This window comes from Amblyomma mixtum, chromosome 7, assembly GCF_055824585.1.
Source record: "Amblyomma mixtum isolate Tamu chromosome 7, ASM5582458v1, whole genome shotgun sequence".
Classification (NCBI taxonomy): Eukaryota; Metazoa; Arthropoda; class Arachnida; order Ixodida; family Ixodidae; genus Amblyomma; species Amblyomma mixtum.
The window spans coordinates 92,222,135-92,240,911 of record NC_143018.1 but is presented as its reverse complement, the minus strand read 5'-3'; the positions used below and the strand labels follow the sequence as shown (position 1 = coordinate 92,240,911).

The 18,777-nt window shown below is 50.7% G+C and overlaps 1 pseudogene; it reads right to left on the bottom strand.

Annotated features, from left to right (window-relative positions):
- Positions 1 to 5,522: 5,522 nt before the first annotated feature.
- LOC149336843 (uncharacterized) lies at positions 5,523 to 18,560 on the bottom strand (annotated as a pseudogene).
- Between the last annotated feature and the right edge of the window lie 217 nt (positions 18,561 to 18,777).

Below are 18,777 nucleotides of genomic sequence, written 5' to 3'. Positions count from 1 at the left end.
AGATGTTGAACTATTCTAGTTGGTCCGCACCGGAGGAGGAATATACCACCCGCTTACTTCAATATCAATCATCATCCCAGAGCAGCGGTGTCGGCTATTTGCATGCGATAATATCGATGAGCCACTCGCGAACCTTAGAAAGGAGGGCGCTGTCAAACAAGATTTAAATTAGTTTGGAGCTGTGTGAACGCAGACTAATAGAGGTGTACTCTGCGTGGAATGAGGGTAATCTTCGATCATTGTAAAGGGCGCAGATGGTCGGTAAGCACACGAATGCCCCCAAACTCCACGAAAGCACGGCTGTTTGTACAATTTCACAGTAGGGAGTTCCCTTTCAAAAATTTGGAAAGGGTATTCAGCTGGGCCACGAAAGCACGTATGCAAGCACGCCCGCATACACGCACGTTCTGTATACGAGGTCTGTTAGAAAAGTATCCCACCTTTTCCCGAAGAAAAAAAAACTGGCATAACTGGAGCATTAGAGACCTAATCACATTCAAAGTAGTCTCCTTGGGACTCCACACACTTCTCCCAGTGATGCTGCCATTGTTGGAAGTATTCCGAAAAGGCCTCTTTCGGAATGGAGTTTAGCTCAGCTGTCGTTGCAGCCATAATGTCCTCTCTTGTCTTAAATCGGGCTACTTTCAATGTCCTCTTGATTTCGGGAAACAGCCAGAAGTCGCAGGGGGCCATATCAGGAGAGTAAGAAGCCTGTTGAACTTCAGGAGTCTGGATTTTCGCCAAAAAAGTCTGAATAAAGTGCTAGGAATGTGCAGGAGCATTGTCGTGATGGTTACGCCAATTTCCTGTTGACCTCAACTCCGGTCTCTTGCGCCGCACAGCACCACGTAGGCGACGGAGGACGTCCCTGCAATACTCTTTGTCATTGTTTGACGTTGTGGGGTGCGTACTCGTGGTGTGCCACACAGAGGGAGTCAAAGAAAGCTGTCAGCATCACTTTGACATTGCTGCGCACTTGGCGGGCCTTCTTTGGTTATGGTGACATGGAATGCTTCCACTCTGACGACTGGGATCTGGTTTCCGGGTCGTACCTGTACACGCAAGACTCGTCACTAGTGATTATGATGTTGATGAAGTCGGGGTCACTGTTTGTGGAATCTAGCATGTCCTGTGAGACTTCAACACGAAGTTGCTTCTGCTCCACCGTGAGCAGCTTCGGCACGAATTTCGCCGCTACTCTCTCCATGGTCAAATCTTCGGTGATAATCGAATGTGCATAAAAATTGGTGATGTCCACCTCTTCCGTAATTTCTCGGATAGTCACACGATGGTCCCGCATCACCACAGCGTTCACTTCGGCAATGACCTGGTCATTTCGGCATGTTGATGGCCGACCGGAGCGTGGCTCTCTCTCCACCGATGTGCGGCCGTCTTTAAACCAATTGTACCGCTGTTTAATTTGTATGCTGCTCATAGCATCTTCACCGAAAGCCGTAATGAATATTCCGAACGATTTCCACTTGGCTGTCGTTCAGTTTCTGGCAAAATTTGCTGCAGTAGCGCAGCTCCTATCGCTCCGCCATTTTCCTTGGAATAAAAAACCGACGAGAGCATTGCGCACTGCCTCACACAAACGCTGCGTCCCAGCGACTGACGCTATCGGCAGGCCGGAAAAAATTCGTGCATGCGCACGAAGGTTCAAGGTCGGCTGGTGCAAGCGCGCTTGTTTCATATCCATAAGGTGTTCGCAAAAAAAAAAAATAAAGTCGGATACTTTTCTAACAGACCTCGTATATTTGGTGTTGAGTAGCCTTCCTTGGTCCGGAACTTCTAAAAACCCCTCGTTTAACGCGGATTAATGAAAATGCTCTCTCATACGTACAGTCTTTGTCAAAAGTAACCAGGCTCCATGTTTTGCTTCTCATTTGTATAATAGAGCCCTCATGGCTTCCATAAAGATCAAAAACGTCTTTGAAGGTTAGAACAGGGGTTCTCCTTACCATACAGAGATTTAGAGCGTTAGGGCTGGCATAATAGCTTTAATATACGACTGGTAACATAAAGCCTGGTTACGTTTGTCAAAGACTACGTGCGCCTACGCACTCGCGCACAGATACACCGTGAGTGTGTGCTGAAATTCCCCGAATCATATGCAATGAAAAATGTAAACCGTGTTAGGTATGAAAGCCTAGACCTCGAGGCATCACGTACAGCGAGAGTTCGAAAAAGCCTGTCCGTGTTGGCGGATTTGTCAACACTCAAAAATTTCCTCGCAGCTAGCCCTGCCTTCTTCTTTGGTTGTACCTCCAGCGCTGGATCCACAGTGAGGTGCTCGTGGTGATCCGGATACGCACTGCGCTTTGTATGTATTTATTTGTTCATGCGCGTGAGAGGAGTACCCCTAGTTCAAGCATGCAGATCGCCCCATTCCTTTTGCCTGTTTTCTTTTTGCATCGCTCGCTTTGGCACCTGGTGTTGGTGATGCTGTAAGAATGCCACCAGCAGGTGGCCTTTGCTCGCTTCAGAAGTAAGTGTGCTCACGAATGGGCTTAAGGAACTTGTGCCAGCAGAAATAAATGGACGTTCTTGCGTAAGGTTCGCGCTTCTGGTATGTGCTTGAAATATATAAATAGCGATATCATCTTTCATTTATTATGTTCAAGTTTTTAGCCCGATCAAGAAGTTTTTGGAAGCTGTTAAAAAATGTGAATGTTGCACAACACAGAAAGAGTTTTAAAGAAAAAGAACCCTTTCAAGAGGATTATTTTTCCTTCATTTTATTTTTGACTTCCGAAAGTATGCAGCTTTGAAACGAGTATGTTTTCTCAAAAGAGAGGCAATGTTCGAGCACCGAAGATGCAAATCTCTATGTTCTTTTGGGAAGATATGCCAAGACAGTTCAGAACGTTTCATGACTGTGTCAAAGAAGCATGGCGGGCACGGAGGTGTAATAGTTCTTGGATCTCTGATGAGGCCAAGTGTTAGAAGAAAATCATTAATCGATAAATTCTCCTGGAGGGCGTAGTAATATGAACTGAGAGTCCACCAGGAAAACGCGGGCGCATGTGTTGTCAGGCGTTGCATATTAGTGACCGAACTGGGGAGCAGCGGCAGAGCTTGGCAGTAAATACGGCCAAGAATTACAGTTGCAGCCACTACAGAAGTAGTGAAGTGATCAAGGAAGCGAAGGATTCTAATCGAAAAATCTTTCAAAAGCGATCATTGAAAGCTGTTGTGGGTAACTGTTTAGTCCAAACCATTTATTATTATGTTTCTGTCGAAATAAGAAATATATGGCAATCGGACAGGGTGTTCTCACAGTCGTTCACAACGCCTTCTGGTCGGTTTCGCCGTTTTTTGGCAGGTTTCGCTTTTTGCTTGACAAGGCATCATGTCGAATTTGTCAAGGAGGCACACAACGTCCCTTGGCCAGTTGTTAATGGTGGCTTATTCGGCGGCTTGAAGGAAAAGCTAAGCCCGAAGTTGACTGCGGCAGGTTAGGGTACGGGGCATAGAGATTAAAAGAAGAGCAAGGATAGACGGAACAGAAGGGAGGCAAAAAGTTTCGCAGCACGTGATCGGCTGAGGAAAGAAGTTGGGGGAGGTTAGAGTGTGGGCAGCCGGGGGGAGCAACATCAATCTATGAAAAAGTTTTATGAGTTTTATGACCGGACAAGGTGAACACATGGAAAGAGTTAACGCCGTAGTCTTAAACTCACGCGGGAATTTTGGGCGTGCGTCGCTCTTTTGCCGAAAGTCATTACGCTCTCCGAAGCGCAGTTAGCCTCTCGAGACAGAACACTGAAAAATCAAAGGGTAATTGCTTTCGGCAGGGATTCCGAAAAGTATAGGCCCATGTAGGCAAGCCAGTCTTGAATTGCGGCACCAGGCACATCCCGGACCTTTCAGAAAAGAGCTCTGCGCAGTTCGGACCATGAATGAAGAGCAATTCCACAGTTCTTTTTTCTAAAAAAAATTATCTTGTGATGTCAGTTATAGATGTGGATGGCGCTGGTGCTGCGCTATCGTAACTTTTTTTGCACGCTTTGTCACCGTAGTTCCGTTACGATCGGCCCCTGCACCGTGGTTAAATTGCGCTGTTTTAAAAGTGCTCTGTTCTGTTGGATGAAGCTACCGATGCTCTTTTTTTTCACATTTGAACATGGTGGTAAATCGTGATAGAGTAAAGCACGATGCTAAAAATCATGTAAGGAGCACTTTGAATAACATTGAAGGAGCATATGAGGGGCAATTTTTCAGGAGAAAGCAAATTTCTGTCTCTCTGAGGCAAAGCAGAACAGCACAAGCGAGCAAGCTCTTATTGGCTGTCATTTGTTTATAATTTCCATTCAGAAGCAGCACCATATCGAAGTGCATTTTAGATGTATAAATAATTTATCCCATTCCAAGGAACTGGCCATATCGGCCATAACACTGTTAATTAGAATGGCTAATGGTGTACCGGGTGTTTCGAATTATTTGCCAGAGGTCTCTTTTTTTAAAAAGCCGCGAAATGTACTTCGGTGCGGTATATGCACGTGGTTTGTGCATATACCGCACTTAGGAATAAAGTTAATCTAGAAAGACGCAATAATTAAATTAAGTAATCAACCTTTTATATTTCTTGTTTCAAGGCGCAATGCTAGATTTCGAACACCAACACAGAAAGCGAAAAGGCTTTCAATATTTTTTCTTTTTCAGTAATGTGTTCCGAGATATCAAGGGCGAAAAATATACTTTGGATGCTCCGAAGTATCAAATGACTTCACTCTAATATTTAATCCAGGTAAATACTTATGCACTTTATCTCTTTTATTGTGTAGGAGGCGTTTCTATTGTTTTCGAAAAGACACCATGTGTAGCCAGAACATTTGATTATTGTGCAACGAGCGAAAGCCAATTTACGGAGCATTGGAAGATATTGTTTCAACTTTCGATATCTCAAACAATGTTGCCTCTTCGTAACTTTTGAAATGTTGGCTCATTGTCGATATTGACGGAATTCTTTTTTATTTATTCAATGATTGCCCCGCTTAGCCCAAGTGTCCTCAGCAGGGGATAACAGAATTTTTAAAAAAAATCTTAACATCCCAGCCCACTTGCAGCCCTGAAAGACTATTCAATTCGCTGATGGAACGAACAAAAAAGGAACTGGCGTTCATATTAGTTCTGGTATTGTATTCCAAGCTAATAAAAGAATCATCAGTGTGAGAAGAGATATAATTCGGGCTGTGTAAGTATATATCCTTTAGAATGCCCGTTTGTCATGAAATGAGTTTAACTCGCAGATTTTCTTCGTCGAGAGGAAGGAATTTACCATCCTTAATTTATGTATCAAGTTCTCGAATACCGGCATAGGACAAACCTTGCGTCTCTGTTTTGAACTTTTTCAAGTTTATTGTTTAGCGTTCATTACCAAGGGCCCAATAAGACACGAACGATTTGAATTTCGCAATACAGTCTTGTGCCTAAAGCCAGGAAATAAAAGTAGTTTGTTATTTTAGGTTACTATTTAAGGTTTATTTTGATCTTTAGCGCGTTATTCATGCCCGCCATGTCCATCAAACGGCCTGCACAGACCGGATCAAAATATCTTTCATGGCTTTTTAAAGAAAAGTGTGTTATAAGAAACACGAGCTATAGTGAAGTAAAGTATTGAACAAAAACAAATGACGTGGTAAATGTTTCGTATAAATTTCAAATATCACGGATGTAACCGACCTATTTCCCATTTCCGATTATAATATCAGACTATAATGAGAGCTTCTCCCGTCAGGAATTGTTGGGGGCGTAACTGTCTGCTTTCAGTTAGCTTTATATTTTTGTCCTTTCACGGGCACTTACCATTGTGTGCATCATCCCTTTGTTTCGATTTATTAATGACTTGCTTTCATTTTCAGCGGGCATAACTTGTGGTTGCGAGTATTACTGCATATTTCTATAAGGAGTGGGTAGAGTATGAAGGTAACATAATGTCATCAAGACTGCTCAAATGGCAGTTCTCCGCTGCTACGACCATGGAATGAAACACCATCTCCTTTCATTACATTTCATATAGTAGCGCAGTCTACGCCTTCACAAGTTTTGAAGAGATATATAGGTTCACATGTGGTTTGGTTTCTCGATCTTCACAGGAGACACATCAGTACGACCATCTAAGTTGTCAAGAAAGACATTGTTCGTGCGAGCCTAAAGAACTATGCACTGACTGTTATCGACACTTCCGAACAGTGGACCCTGTTATCAGGCTCTACAGTAACTGCATGGTCCTTGAGACGTCACGTGCAATGTGCTGAACTAAACGACAGGCGCTGATCTCAAACCCCGCACATTTGTGGAAAGAATTGGGTTGTCAGGATGGTGTCGGTAAAGGATCACCTGGTGTGGAGAGGTCACGAATGAAAAAGAGTGATTACATAAGACGAATTGAAATTCTTGTGCATGAATGATGGGTCCGGTTGTATACTGTCACAGATGATCCTTAATCAAAAGGGCTATGCACAGGCCGCAAACAGAGAAGCAGAGTCCCAGCTCCAAGAGCACGCGAGTCCCTCACTTCTTCGTTCTCTAGGCGCCGCCCGGGGACACCTGGCGGCATTATTCCCCCTCCCCCCAAAAAAGAAAGCAAAAATGTGGGCGCACTTTGAGCGAACGGGAAGAAGTAAGCAAGTGAACAAACGGTCACGTGCCGCTCAACAGCTGCAGCACAAATAAAAATAAAACGCAGAAGAGGCGACGCCCGTTACTGCGTAAAGTAAGGCTTCATGCGCAGTACGTGCACGACCTCAGGCTGAGGTCGACGGCGCGAGCTCGGCAAAGTGCCATCGGGGAGAACCTCATACGTCACATCCGTGATGCGGCGCAGCACTGTGTACGGTCCAAAGTAGCGGCTCAGGAGCTTCTCCGACAGGCCTGGGCGACGTACTGGGGTCCATATCCAAACTTTGTCTTCGGGGTGGTAGTCTGCGTGTCGATGTCGTTGGTTGTAGCGTTGTGCATCCGTGGCCTGCTGCCCTCGGATGTCCATACGGGCCAGTTGCCGGGCTTCCTCTGCGTGCTGGGTAAACTCCTCGGCGTCTGACGTGAGTGCTTGGTCGGCAGGGGTGCACGGAAGCATGGCGTCGAGCATTGTTTGCACGTCACGCCCGTAAACGACGCGAAACAGCGTAAAGCGAGTCGTTTCCTGAAGCGCCGTGTCATAGGCAAACGTCACGTATGGGAGGATCTCGTCCCAGGTCCTGTGCTTTACGTCGACGTACATTGAGAGCATGTCCGCTAAGGTTTTGTTGAGGCGCTCCGTGAGCCCGTTTGACTGCGGGTGGTATGCAGTAGTCTTGCGGTGGGTCGTGTGACTCAGCTGGAACACCTCGTGCAGGAGCTGCGCTGTAAACGCAGTGCCGCTATCGGTGATTACGGAGGACGGGGCGCCGTGTCGTAAAACGATGTGGTGTATGAAGAAATGCGCAATTTCAGAGGATGTACTGCGCGGCACCGCCTTGGTTTCCGCATATCGCGTCAAATAATCAGTCGCCACTATGATCCACTTATTGTCAGAAGATTATACAGGGAACGGGCCCAGGAGATCAATGCCGACTTGGTCAAAAGGTGGGCTAGGTGGATCAATTGGATGGAGCAAACCTGCAGGCTTTAGCGGTGGCGACTTACGACGCTGGCACTCACGGCAACCTCTGACGTTGCGGTGGATGGTCGCTGCAAGTTTAGGCCAATAATAGGCCTGATGCACTCGAGCGAGCGTGAGTGCAAATCCCAAGTGGCCAGAGGTGGGCTCATCATGACACGCGGGAAGGATATCGTCGCGGAGGTCTGATGGCACGACTAGCAGGTAGGTCCGGTCACCGTTGCTTGAGTTTTTTTGTAGATTACGCCATTGCGAATACAAAAAGAGGACAAGTGGCGGGAAAAGGATCGAGGTACGTTGGAAGCAAGGCCCTCGAGGTGATCCATGAGAGACCGCAGGTCAGCGTCAGCACGTTGCCTTGCCACCAAGTCCGAACTGCTGATCACGCCTAAGAAATGATTGTCATCATCTGTGCTGTCGTCAGCTTGCTCGACGGGTTCGCGCGAGAGTGTATCTGCATCTTCGTGTTTACGTCCGGACTTATAGACAATTGTATAATCAAATTCCTGAAGGCGAAGGCTCCAACGTGCTAGGCGGCCTGATGGGTCCCGGAGAATGGTCAGCCAGCACAAGGAATGGTGGTCTGTGACAACTCTGAAATGGCGACCGTAGATATAAGGCCGAAATTTCATAGTGGCCCAGATGACAGTGAGGCACTCCTTTTCTGAGGTGTAGTACTTGATTTCTGTGCGCGAGAGTGTGCGACTCGCATACGCAATCACACGTTCCACGCCTTCTTGATGTTGAACGAGGGCGGCACCAAGCCCAATATTGCTAGCGTCGGTATCTCGGTAGCAGCCTCCTCATCAAAGTGAGCTAGCACAGGGGTAGTGTGCAGCCGTCGTCTCAGCTCTGTGAAAGCAGCCTGTTGCGCGTCAGTCTAGACGAACAGTGTATCTTCCCGCGTTAAACGGGTCAGTGGTTCAGCGATGTTGGAGAACTCTGCGATGAAACGGCGGTAGTAGGCGCACAAACCCAAGAAGCGCTTGAGCGCTTTCTTTGTTGTAGGACGGGGGAAGTCGGCTACAGCGTCAGTTTTCTCGGGATCGGGTCTTACACCGTCGGCGCTCCCAACATGGCCGAGAAACTTGAGCTCTTTGTAGCCAAAGTGGCACTTCTCGGGTTCAAAAGTCAAGTCGGCCGATCGCAGGGCATCCAGCACGGTCCGAAGGCATTCAAGGTGTGGTTGAAGATTTCTGAAAACACCACCACGTCATCTAAGCAAACTAGACAGGTTTGCCATTTGAGGCCAGCCAGGACAGTGTCCATCATTCGCTGAAACGTCGCCGGAGCTGAGCAAAGGCCGAAGGGCAACACCTTAATTTCATATAGGCCGTCGGGTGTGATGAATACAGTTTTTTCGCGTTCTCCTTCATCAACCGCAATCTGCTAATATCCGCTCTTTAGGTCGATCGACGAAAAATACTTGGCGCGGCGAAGTCTCTCGAGTGAGTCGTCGACGCGAGGCAGCGGGTACACGTCCTTTTTCGTTACGGCGTTCAGCTTACGGTAATCAAAGCAAAAGCGCAATGTGCCATCCTTCTTTTTTACCAGAACAACAGGCGATGACCACGGGCTCTTAGAAGGCTGGATAATGCCGTCTGTAAGCATCTCCTTAACCTGCGTTTGGATGGCGTCGCGTTCCTTCGGGAAAATGCGGTACGGCTGCTGTCGTATGGGGCGAGCATCATCGGAAGTGATGATTCGATGCTTCGTGACCGCCGTCTGCCGCACTTTCGAGGAGGATGCGAAGCAGGTTTTGTATTGGAGCAAGAGGGCACGTAGGTCGCGCTGTTGAGACGCTGAGAGCCCGGAGCTAATATCGATGCGATCCAGGGATGTGTCCGGATGTACCATGGCCTCGGACGCAAAGCACTCAGTAACATCGGCCAACTGCTCAGCCCACGCGATGGTAGTAGCTCGGAAAAGGCGACGTGGTTCGTTCGTAAAATTAGTAATTAGGAGCTCCGACCGACCGTTATTGATGTGGACACGGCTTCGGGCCGAGCAAATGCCGTGTGTCAACAGCAGGGAAAGGTTGCCCTCGGCGACAGCAGGTCCATCACGTAACCCATCATAGCATTCGACGCTTGCAAAAACACTGGCGCGCGGCGGGATCAAAACAGTCTCAGTGGAAATACGAAGGGCAGAGCTGCGTTGGCGAACGCCGGAGGCGTCGTCGGCTTTCGCTGTAGAAAACGTAACCGTTCTGTTCCGCAGGTCGATAGTGGCACCATCCTCACGGAGAAAATCTACGCCCAAAATAAGGTCACGAGAACAGTTGCGGAGCACCAGGCAGCTAGCTATGAACGTCGAGTCGGTGATCTAGACCCTAGCCGTGCACTGTCCAAGCGGAGTAATGATACGGCCCCCCGCCGTCCGGATCTGCACGCCTGAGCAGGGAGTCGTAACTTTTTTTCAGAAGCGCTGCCAATTTGCCGCTAATAATTGAAAACTCAGCTTCTGTGTCCACCAACGCGCTAATGGTGTGATCGTCGAGAAGCACGGGTATATCGAGTGAGAATCGCTCCTTTAGTTCACCTGCTGTCGTCGACGTCGACAAAGCTCTATCATCGGATGTCGGCGTCGTCAGGGGGTCCTTACAGCATCGATATCCAGCGACCACGCCCCCGGAGGTCGCTGTCTTCAGTTTTCCCGGCGAATACTGGGCGAGCGGTCCGCTGTCGCTCGCGAAAAGTTGTGCGGATTCGGTGATAATCATGACCGGCGAGGGGACGGTGATCGGGACTGACGGCGCACCATGGACCACAGGGGTTGCTGCGTCCCGTGCTCTTCAATCGCAGGGGGCCGTTGGCCAAATCGGGGTCTTGGCGCATCGGAGGAAAAACCCTGCAGGCCAAGTTCACGATATGGGCACCGCCGGAACAGGTGACCGGGCTCCCCACAATGAAAACACAAACGTCGTCGGTCAGGGCCACGCCAGACGTCCGCTCTGCGCAGGGATCGTCGGTCACTCGGGATGTGCAGCACTGGCTGCACGGAGGGTAGTGGGACGTCGTGATGGGTTTGAACAAACGCCATTGCATTTGGGGCAGGGCGTCATAAAGCGACAGCATACGTCGGGCGGCAGTAGACCGTCTGGATAGGCTGTGTAAATGCCGCTAGATTCGGGGCAGGGCGTCGCAGAGCTTCAGCGTACGTTGGGCGGTAGTAATCTGGCTGTACTTGCTGTGGTTCGCCGCGTAGTAACTGAGGCCTGATAGCCTGCTGCACCTCGTCGCGGATAACGCCCATAAGGGAGGTGGCCGTGGGCTGCGACGTACCACAGATCTTCTGCAGCTCCTCACGGACGACAGTGCGGATCATGTCACAAAGGAAGTCGGTATTGGTGTTGAACGCAGGGAGAGACTCCGTAACAGAAGCAGCAAGGACTGGCCGGTCGTACGCGGTAGAACGCTGCCGGAGGACCTGCTCCATCGTGACAGCCTCTGCTAGAAACTCGGCAACAGTGCTTGGGGGGGCTGCACACGAGGCCGGAGAAAAGCTGTTCTTCCACACGACGCATTAGGTGGCGCAGCTTTTTGGCTTCCGACATGGCTGGGTCAGCCCGTCGGCAGAGACGCGTCATGTCTTCGACGTACATGTTAACCGTTTCGTTGGGCATCTGCATGCGGGACTGCAGGGTGCGTTCAGCTCGCTCCCGACGATCAGCGCTGACATACGCGGCGAGAAATTGACGTCGGAACTCGTGCCATGACAAAAGAGCGTCCTCACGGTTTTCGTACCACGTACGAGCACCGTTCTCCAAGCTGAAGAAAACGTTCCTCAGTTTAGCGGCGTCAATACGTTGCTCTAAACACAATTTATATAGACCTTGTTATCAACTTCACATGTTAAACCTCAAAGGCGAAAACGTAATGGTAAAGCGCTGTATCTCCGCTCGGGGAGTTTGTCTCGTGAATTCAAGCTACCATGAGCGAAGAGGCTGATTAGGGCATTAGTAAAGTAGCTGGTGCTGTTGGTCAGGTGGACTCTAGAAACTGTATGCACCGCTTGAAAAGCTTCTTAATTAAATGACTTTCAGGCGAAGCGATTTGAGCAGAAATTATGAGCTTCTATAGCGGCTATTTACAAATGGATACAAGAGACGGTACGGCCACAACTATCCGCGGCTGGCTTAGCCGACCACCTGCACAGAGTCGATGGACACCGCGTCCCAACGGTCGAACTGGCGCGCCTTGCACCAGCTCTCAACGGCCGCTACCTCCGCGCTCGGCCAGACCGAGCGCCTGGCAGCTAGGAGTAGCTAGAGACAAAAGCCCTCGGGCGCGGGTCCCTTCGCGAGTCCACACCGATCTACCCGCGCCCCTTTCCACGCGCAAAAATAAACTGTGCTAACTGCAGCTTCCCGCCTGACATCAGTTTTAACGAATAGGAAAGCTCAGAACTGATGTCAGGGTTATTCCCTCACCCCGGAATTCCCCCCTACGCGGTTGCGCAATCCTCTGCCAAGAGGACCACATGGACGGTAGACATCGGGGGCTATCGGACACTTTCTAACGTGCTAGCTCATACTCGCTTCTTTATGGCCGGCCGCGGCTCCCCCCGGGAGATGTGATTCCGGGAAGCCAGTGGACACGGGCCCAAGGTCGATGCCTGCAGAGAGCTCCGCCGTCTGGAGTGGCAAGGGAAAACGCAAGAATGAACGGGTAAGCCAAACGAAGAGCATGGGTGTTCCAACTGCTCCTCCCCTTCTAACGGCGTGCACTAAAACGAAACAAAACGGGACGCGCAGCCTAGGCCACCACCCTCTTGAGGAGTGATCGCAACACATGCACATACAAACAGAGGCGGCAGTGTGCCGAACCCTACAGCATTCTTGAAAAGTTTATACTTCTATAGGCACGCAAGATTCTGAGATTCTAATACGAGTTTCAACAGAATTGCGTCCCCAAGTGCTCCTTCAATCTCGTGAAAAATCAGATGAAGAAGAATGGCGGACCTTATGGAGTGGCCAAGCAGGCCTACAGAGATTATTTTATTTGAATACATCTAGATTACTATCACGCATTGTATGAGGAACAAAAAAGCCTGCAGCGCCTAGCAGAAAGTCGAGCTGCAAATGTTGAGAAGCATGTAATGAACATTCACTGAAAGCTGCCTGGACTCCATGCTTCGACGGAGTCAAGCAGTGATCGCTGGAAAAGTCTTGCGTGTGAAGTACTGACGCATTAGGTCATTGCGAAAAGGCAGTCTTGAAATTGTTGCCTAATTTTGTAATAAAAAATATAAACGCCAATACCATCAAGCAACGCAGAATGCAGTTACTTAATAAATTTGCTGTGTAAGCAAATTGTCCCTTGCAATGACGATAAACAATGGTTGATATTGCGTTAAAAGTCTGACATTGTAGCTACACCAACCTCATGCGCAAATTTTAGTGAGGTAAAAAAAAGCTAAAATCGTAATCCGAAACATGATATCTTTCTGTTCAAACTCTATGAACGTTAATAACCAGGACAGAAGTTTTATTACAAATTTTCCAGGTGGTTACACAGTCACAATCACAAGGAGGTGAAGTAGTGGATGGATACTTGAAACAAAAGTATCTCCTTTCAGAAGAACAAAGGAAAATAAGCAACATGAGCGCATATTAAAAGGAACAACATAGCAGAAAGTGAAAACGTGGCCGAGCGTCGCGTATACTAACCGATTCCTCATCAAGACTTCACATAAAGACAGTCCTTAATTTTAGTACACAATTTTCCGACGCCTATTGTAAGGGATCGGCAGTGTACGTGGGGTCATTGGAACGCGGCTAGGGGCGCTCATAGCGGAGCGTCTCCTTTCTTGGAACGCGACCGCTCGCGAACGCGCCGGGAACTACGGGTGTCCACCATCCCGCGGTACCGATTCGCGCGTGCTGGCACGACCGTGCGTTTTTGTTTGTGGAAAGGGCGTTTTGCCCTACGGAAGCTGGAGGGCTGGCCATGCTCTCGGTAAACCAATCATGTGAGTAGTGCAACATGATTGGAAGCGACCAAATGTGGGCCGGGCCTTTAAGGCTTTAAAACCAGGCCCCGGAGCCGGAAGCGGGGTTCTGCGCTAAGGTGAGATGCTATGCATCTTCGGCTATGCCGAGTAGGGGCCTCCTCTAGTATTAGCCAGTTCCACCTTTTTGGTTGTTTGTCTTTTTGCCGTTGTATCTAACTTGTATATTCTGTAAATATTTGTATATAAATCTTCAGTTATTCTCCTTTTTATCCCTGCGTGTCAACACATCTTGAGACCGTCTCTGACGGGGCACCTCTGGTGCGAAGATCAAGCTTCAGTCTTGAGAGTTAAACCAACCGTCTCTGGCGGGGCACCCCGGGTGCGAGGAAGGAAGAAGAACCTGTGAAACTTTACTGGCGCAGTCGACAGGATCCTGCGGCCATCGGGAGACGGCGCAGGAAGAAGACTGAAGGCAGGGAGAAAGGCGACGATCAGGCAACAGCAGCGTTCGAGAAAGGACCTGCGGAGAGACGGCGGCAAGGACGCAAGGACCACGGCAGGTGTCCAGCGACGCGGGACTACATCCGGTCAAGGAAAGCAGCGCGTCGAGAACTCGACGGTCACCGGCGGCGGACCAGCGGCGTGCGACAGCTCATCGCAGCGTCCGGGGAAAGTGGCGGTGGACCCCGACGCCAAGGAGCTGGCAATGCGGATCGACGCATCGAAACCGTGAGTTTCCTTGGTCGCATTGTTCACGTCCCTGTGTTTGAGCCGGTAGGACAGCTGAGGGGTACGGAAGGCGGTATGGAGAGTTATCCAAGCCGGCCCTCACTTGATGTGAAGTATCGAGTGGAATTGGTGAAGGCGCGCTTAGCTTATTATCAGGCTGAGCTTGCAAAAGTGAATGGAGGAAAGGCGGCGCAATGCGAGGAAAAACCTCCGGATTTGCAGGCGTTAGAAACAAGGCGCCAGCAGCTAGAGCTCGAGCTGGCTAAGCTCAAAGAGTCTAGGAGAGCTAGCCAACTAGCCAGGGAGAACTGCTCCGAGTCCCGAGCACAGAGGTCGTCTGTGCTGGAAGACAAAGGATTATGCTTGTCATGCACAGGTCACGGAAACAGCAGTGAGGACGCTGAAAGCAATCAGCCGGTATGCGGGAACGCATCTTTGATAGGAAACGCCGCAAAAGGTTCAGGAAGTGACAACAGTATTCCTGAAAGACGCGGAAATATCACAGCTTTTCCGCCACTGGGGGCGGCTAGCAAAGAACAGGAGCAGCCCAATTCTCATGATCAAGGGCCAGTCGAGACCAAGGTGTCCGATAACAAACAGGACAGCGGTGGAATTCCTGCAGGCTCTATGACTAAGATTGTGACCTCGGACACGGAGCTAGTAACAGGTGAAAATCTGGCGTTGCTGCAAACACACACTGTGTCGGCCATAGGGCAGGAAGTGCCTCGTAGCGCCAGTGATGGCCGGAGCGTTCCATCCGAGCCATAGAACGGAGGTGGGCCTGTTGCGCCTACCGGGCGGAGCTCCGTGCAGTTGTTGAACGCACTCGGTGTGTGTCCGGCCAGGTCATTTGAGAACCCGGCAATGAGTGGCGACTTGCCGCAAGACAAGCTCGGGTCAAGTGACTGCGAGGGAGCTCATGGAGCCTCGGAGTTAGACGATGCCACGAAGCCGGCAAATGCCTATCAAGCAGGGAACGGCAACGTCAACGTTTGCCCGTGCAGGAACGGGACAAATGGCTCCAAGCGAGGCAGAGTAGCTGGAGGCAGGTGCGTGGCCTTAACGTTGAAAGTCGGCGCGTGGAGCAGTACGTTCCGTACTGCAGTACGCCAAATCCCGGGTGGCAAAACCGGTCGCACTGATATGATTACACTGGACAGGGGCTATGCTCCTTACGCAGCACGCGTCTCGTATTGGTGCGCCGAAAAGAGCGTGCCCTCAAGGGCGTCGCGTGATCAGGGATTTGGACTCATCGAATACCACGTTTTCGATCCTGGGGGTCAGCAACTTTTTAGTTATCGCTCCGTTGTGGCACCAGCCTAACGAGTGAGTGACCGTCAGGCGTTAATCGGGTTGATTAACACGTAGTGGCTCGAAACGCACACAGGGACGCTCGGTGCGACCAAGGAGGCTCACGTGGCCACTTACGGACGTCGTGCGAGTGCTACTGAACGCTCCAGTTGCGAGTGTCGGTGTGTGTGTGTGCTCGTTCGCGAGCAGGACGCGGGCGTGCATGCAAGTGAACTGGTTACATGGACGCCGTGTTACGGCGCACGGCAGGCATGCCACCGTGTGTATTTGTGCCATTTACTTATGTTGTGTTGGTGCCTGTGTCCATTTTGCTTTTACTTTTGTTGGTGCCATTGCTGGTGTAGCTACGGTATGTCACCCACAGGTTGGTTTTGTGACCCGTACCGATCCCTTCTTGTTATAATTCTAAAAGTGGCATTTGAGCCCTTTGTAGAATCTTGGGAAGGGCGTGTAAGGGATCGGCAGTGTACGTGGGGTCATTGGAACGTGGCTAGGGGCGCTCAAAGCGGAGCGTCTCCTTTCTTGGAACGCGACCGCTCGCGAACGCGCCGGGAACTACGGGTGTCCACCGTCCTGCGGTACTGATTCGCGCACGTGCTGGCACGAATGTATATTTGTGTTTGTTTTTATTTTATTTTGTGGCGGAGAGAATGTTCCGACTCCGCACGTGCTGGCACGACCGTGCGTTTTTGTTTGTGGAAAGGGCGTTTTGCCCTACGGAAGCTGGAGGGCTGGCCATGCTCTCGGTAAACCAATCATGTGAGCAGTGCAACATGATTGGAAGCGGCCAAATGTGGGCCGGACCTTTAAGGCTTTAAAACCGGGCCCCGGAGCCGGAAGTGGGGTTCTGCGCTAAGGTGAGATGCTATGCATCTTCGGCTATGCCGAGTAGGGGCCTCCTCTAGTATTAGCCAGTTCCACCTTTTTGGTTGTTTGTCTTTTTGCCGTTGTATCTGACTTGTATATTAACACTGTAACAGCCAAGGCTATATTGTACTGCAAATGGCGGTGTTCAGCGCTACAGTTCATGACTAGAAACTGAGTTCGCTCATGCAGGGCAAAAACTCCCCTCAGCAGCAGTGGCTGAGCACCAACGAGAGGTTTGCTTCTGCGATGCCGTTGGACGCGCGTGGGTCTCCGCACTGCACCCTAACATGCAAGGTGGCACGCGGTGGTAATGTGACGTGCTCGTCTAGCACGTTAAAAACTGGCTTGCCCGGCTGACTCTCGTCAGCTAGGGGGCACAGGTTAAGAATGTCACCACAAGTTCGAGGAGGTCGATGACAGCACCATTTTCGCGAAAAAAAATTGAGGCCGAGGACCAGATCCTCGAAGTACTGAGCCAACACAGCGAAGCAGCCAGTGAAGATGATACCGCGAATCTGCACCTTAGCAGTGCAGACGTCGAGCGGCGCCAACACATGACCGCCAGCTGTCCGTATGTTTGCTCCGTGGCAGGGTTTCAGTGCACTTCTGAAGAAAGTAGCAAGATTACGACTCATGACGGAGGAATCGGCGCCAGTATCTATGAGGGCGGTCACATGGTGGTTGTCAGCGACGGCTGGTATTTCGACGGAAACGAGCTCACTTTCTGGACCGTGTGCCGTGGAAGGACTCAGACTTCATGGTCGCGGTGTTCTTCGAAATGAGACGTCGAGCGCAGGCTGCTCTGGGTGTCGAAGGTGGTCGGAGCGTGGCGTGAAAGGTCGTGTTGAAAGGTCAAGTTGGAGAGCGGAGGATGTTGTTCGAAATGTGGCGTGACGGCAGCCCTACCCTCACAGTTCGCCGTCCAGTTTTCCTGGTGCGGACTAGCGGACTGCCCGATGGACAACTGGCGACGTGGGGAAGATACCGACGGGGCAACGGTGACCTGCACTGGCGTTGTGGCGAGGATGCAGAATGGATGTGGGCGGTCAGGCACTGATCGATGTCAGGGCATCGTACGCCAAAGCGTGGTCGGGGTGCGTCTGGTGAAAACCCACGCAGGCCCATCCGGCGGTACGTGCAGTAGAGCAGTATGGGGTCGGCTTGCTTCACCGCAATGGTAACGCCGGGGCTGGTTGTTCGATGTGCGCTAAACGTTGGTTTCCTGACATGTGGGTGTTTGTCAGGGAAAGCAGGCGGCCTAGAGGATCGTTAATACGCTGCAGGAGGAGAAGAGGAGTAAAACGCTTGTGGTGCTGGGACAGAGTTGCGTAGCGCTTCGCTTTACGTCACGGCATATGGCGCAGGCGGCGGCTGGAGAGAAAGCATAGGCCACACCCTTCTACGTACTTCGTAACGAACATCAGAGATGACTCCGACACCCGAGTGCTGCTCGACAGGGCGAAAATTCCGTAGCTTTTCGCACTCAATGCTCCTGAAGATCTCACGGAGGGCCTCATTCACGGTGCCGTGCAGGGGCCTGTGGTCGTTCATACCAATTATATGCGCCGGACGGCCGTATTGCGATAACCTTTGCTGCAGGGCGCGCTGCATGCTTGTCGACTCCCGAGGAAAATCGACCACAGTGCTAGAAGGGTTGCGCACAAGTCCTATGAAAATCTGTTCTTTAACCCTTCGCATAAGGTGACGCACCTTCTTCGCTTCAGACATACAAGAATCTGTGCCGTTGAAGAGCCGCGTCACGTCTTCTACGAACATGGCACCGCTTTCATTTGGCCGCTGCGCTCGGGACTGCAGGGCAAGTACAGCTGGCTCCTTCCGTTCGCTGCTACTGAAGGTGTCGCCAGGTGCTGACTGCGGACTCGTGGTTTTCAAACCACGTCATGGCGGCGTCCTCGACATGCCTCAGTTTTCGGTCCTCGTTCCACAGGTTAAACGCAGCCACCTCTCTGTCCAACCAATCCTCCACGTCTTCATACTTGTCGCCACATAACGACGCGGGCATGCGAGGCGCATGGAGAAGCAGCGGTGGGGAACTCACGGCGGTGTGGATGGTCTGGCTTGCCACCGTGAACGTCATGGGGCGGGGTGCTGTCACGAGAGGGCTGAACTCGGGATCCAAGCCTCGCAGGTGACGGCTCTACTTGTGAACAGGTGTCGTGCCCACGTGGTGTAGCTCGGCGTTGGAGGCTCCCGGGAGCTCTTCGTACATCAGGGAAATACACCTTCGTACGTCGAAGTGTTACAAGAAGGCAGTACCAGTATTAGCATGGCAGGTGCAGGGCACACCCAACCAA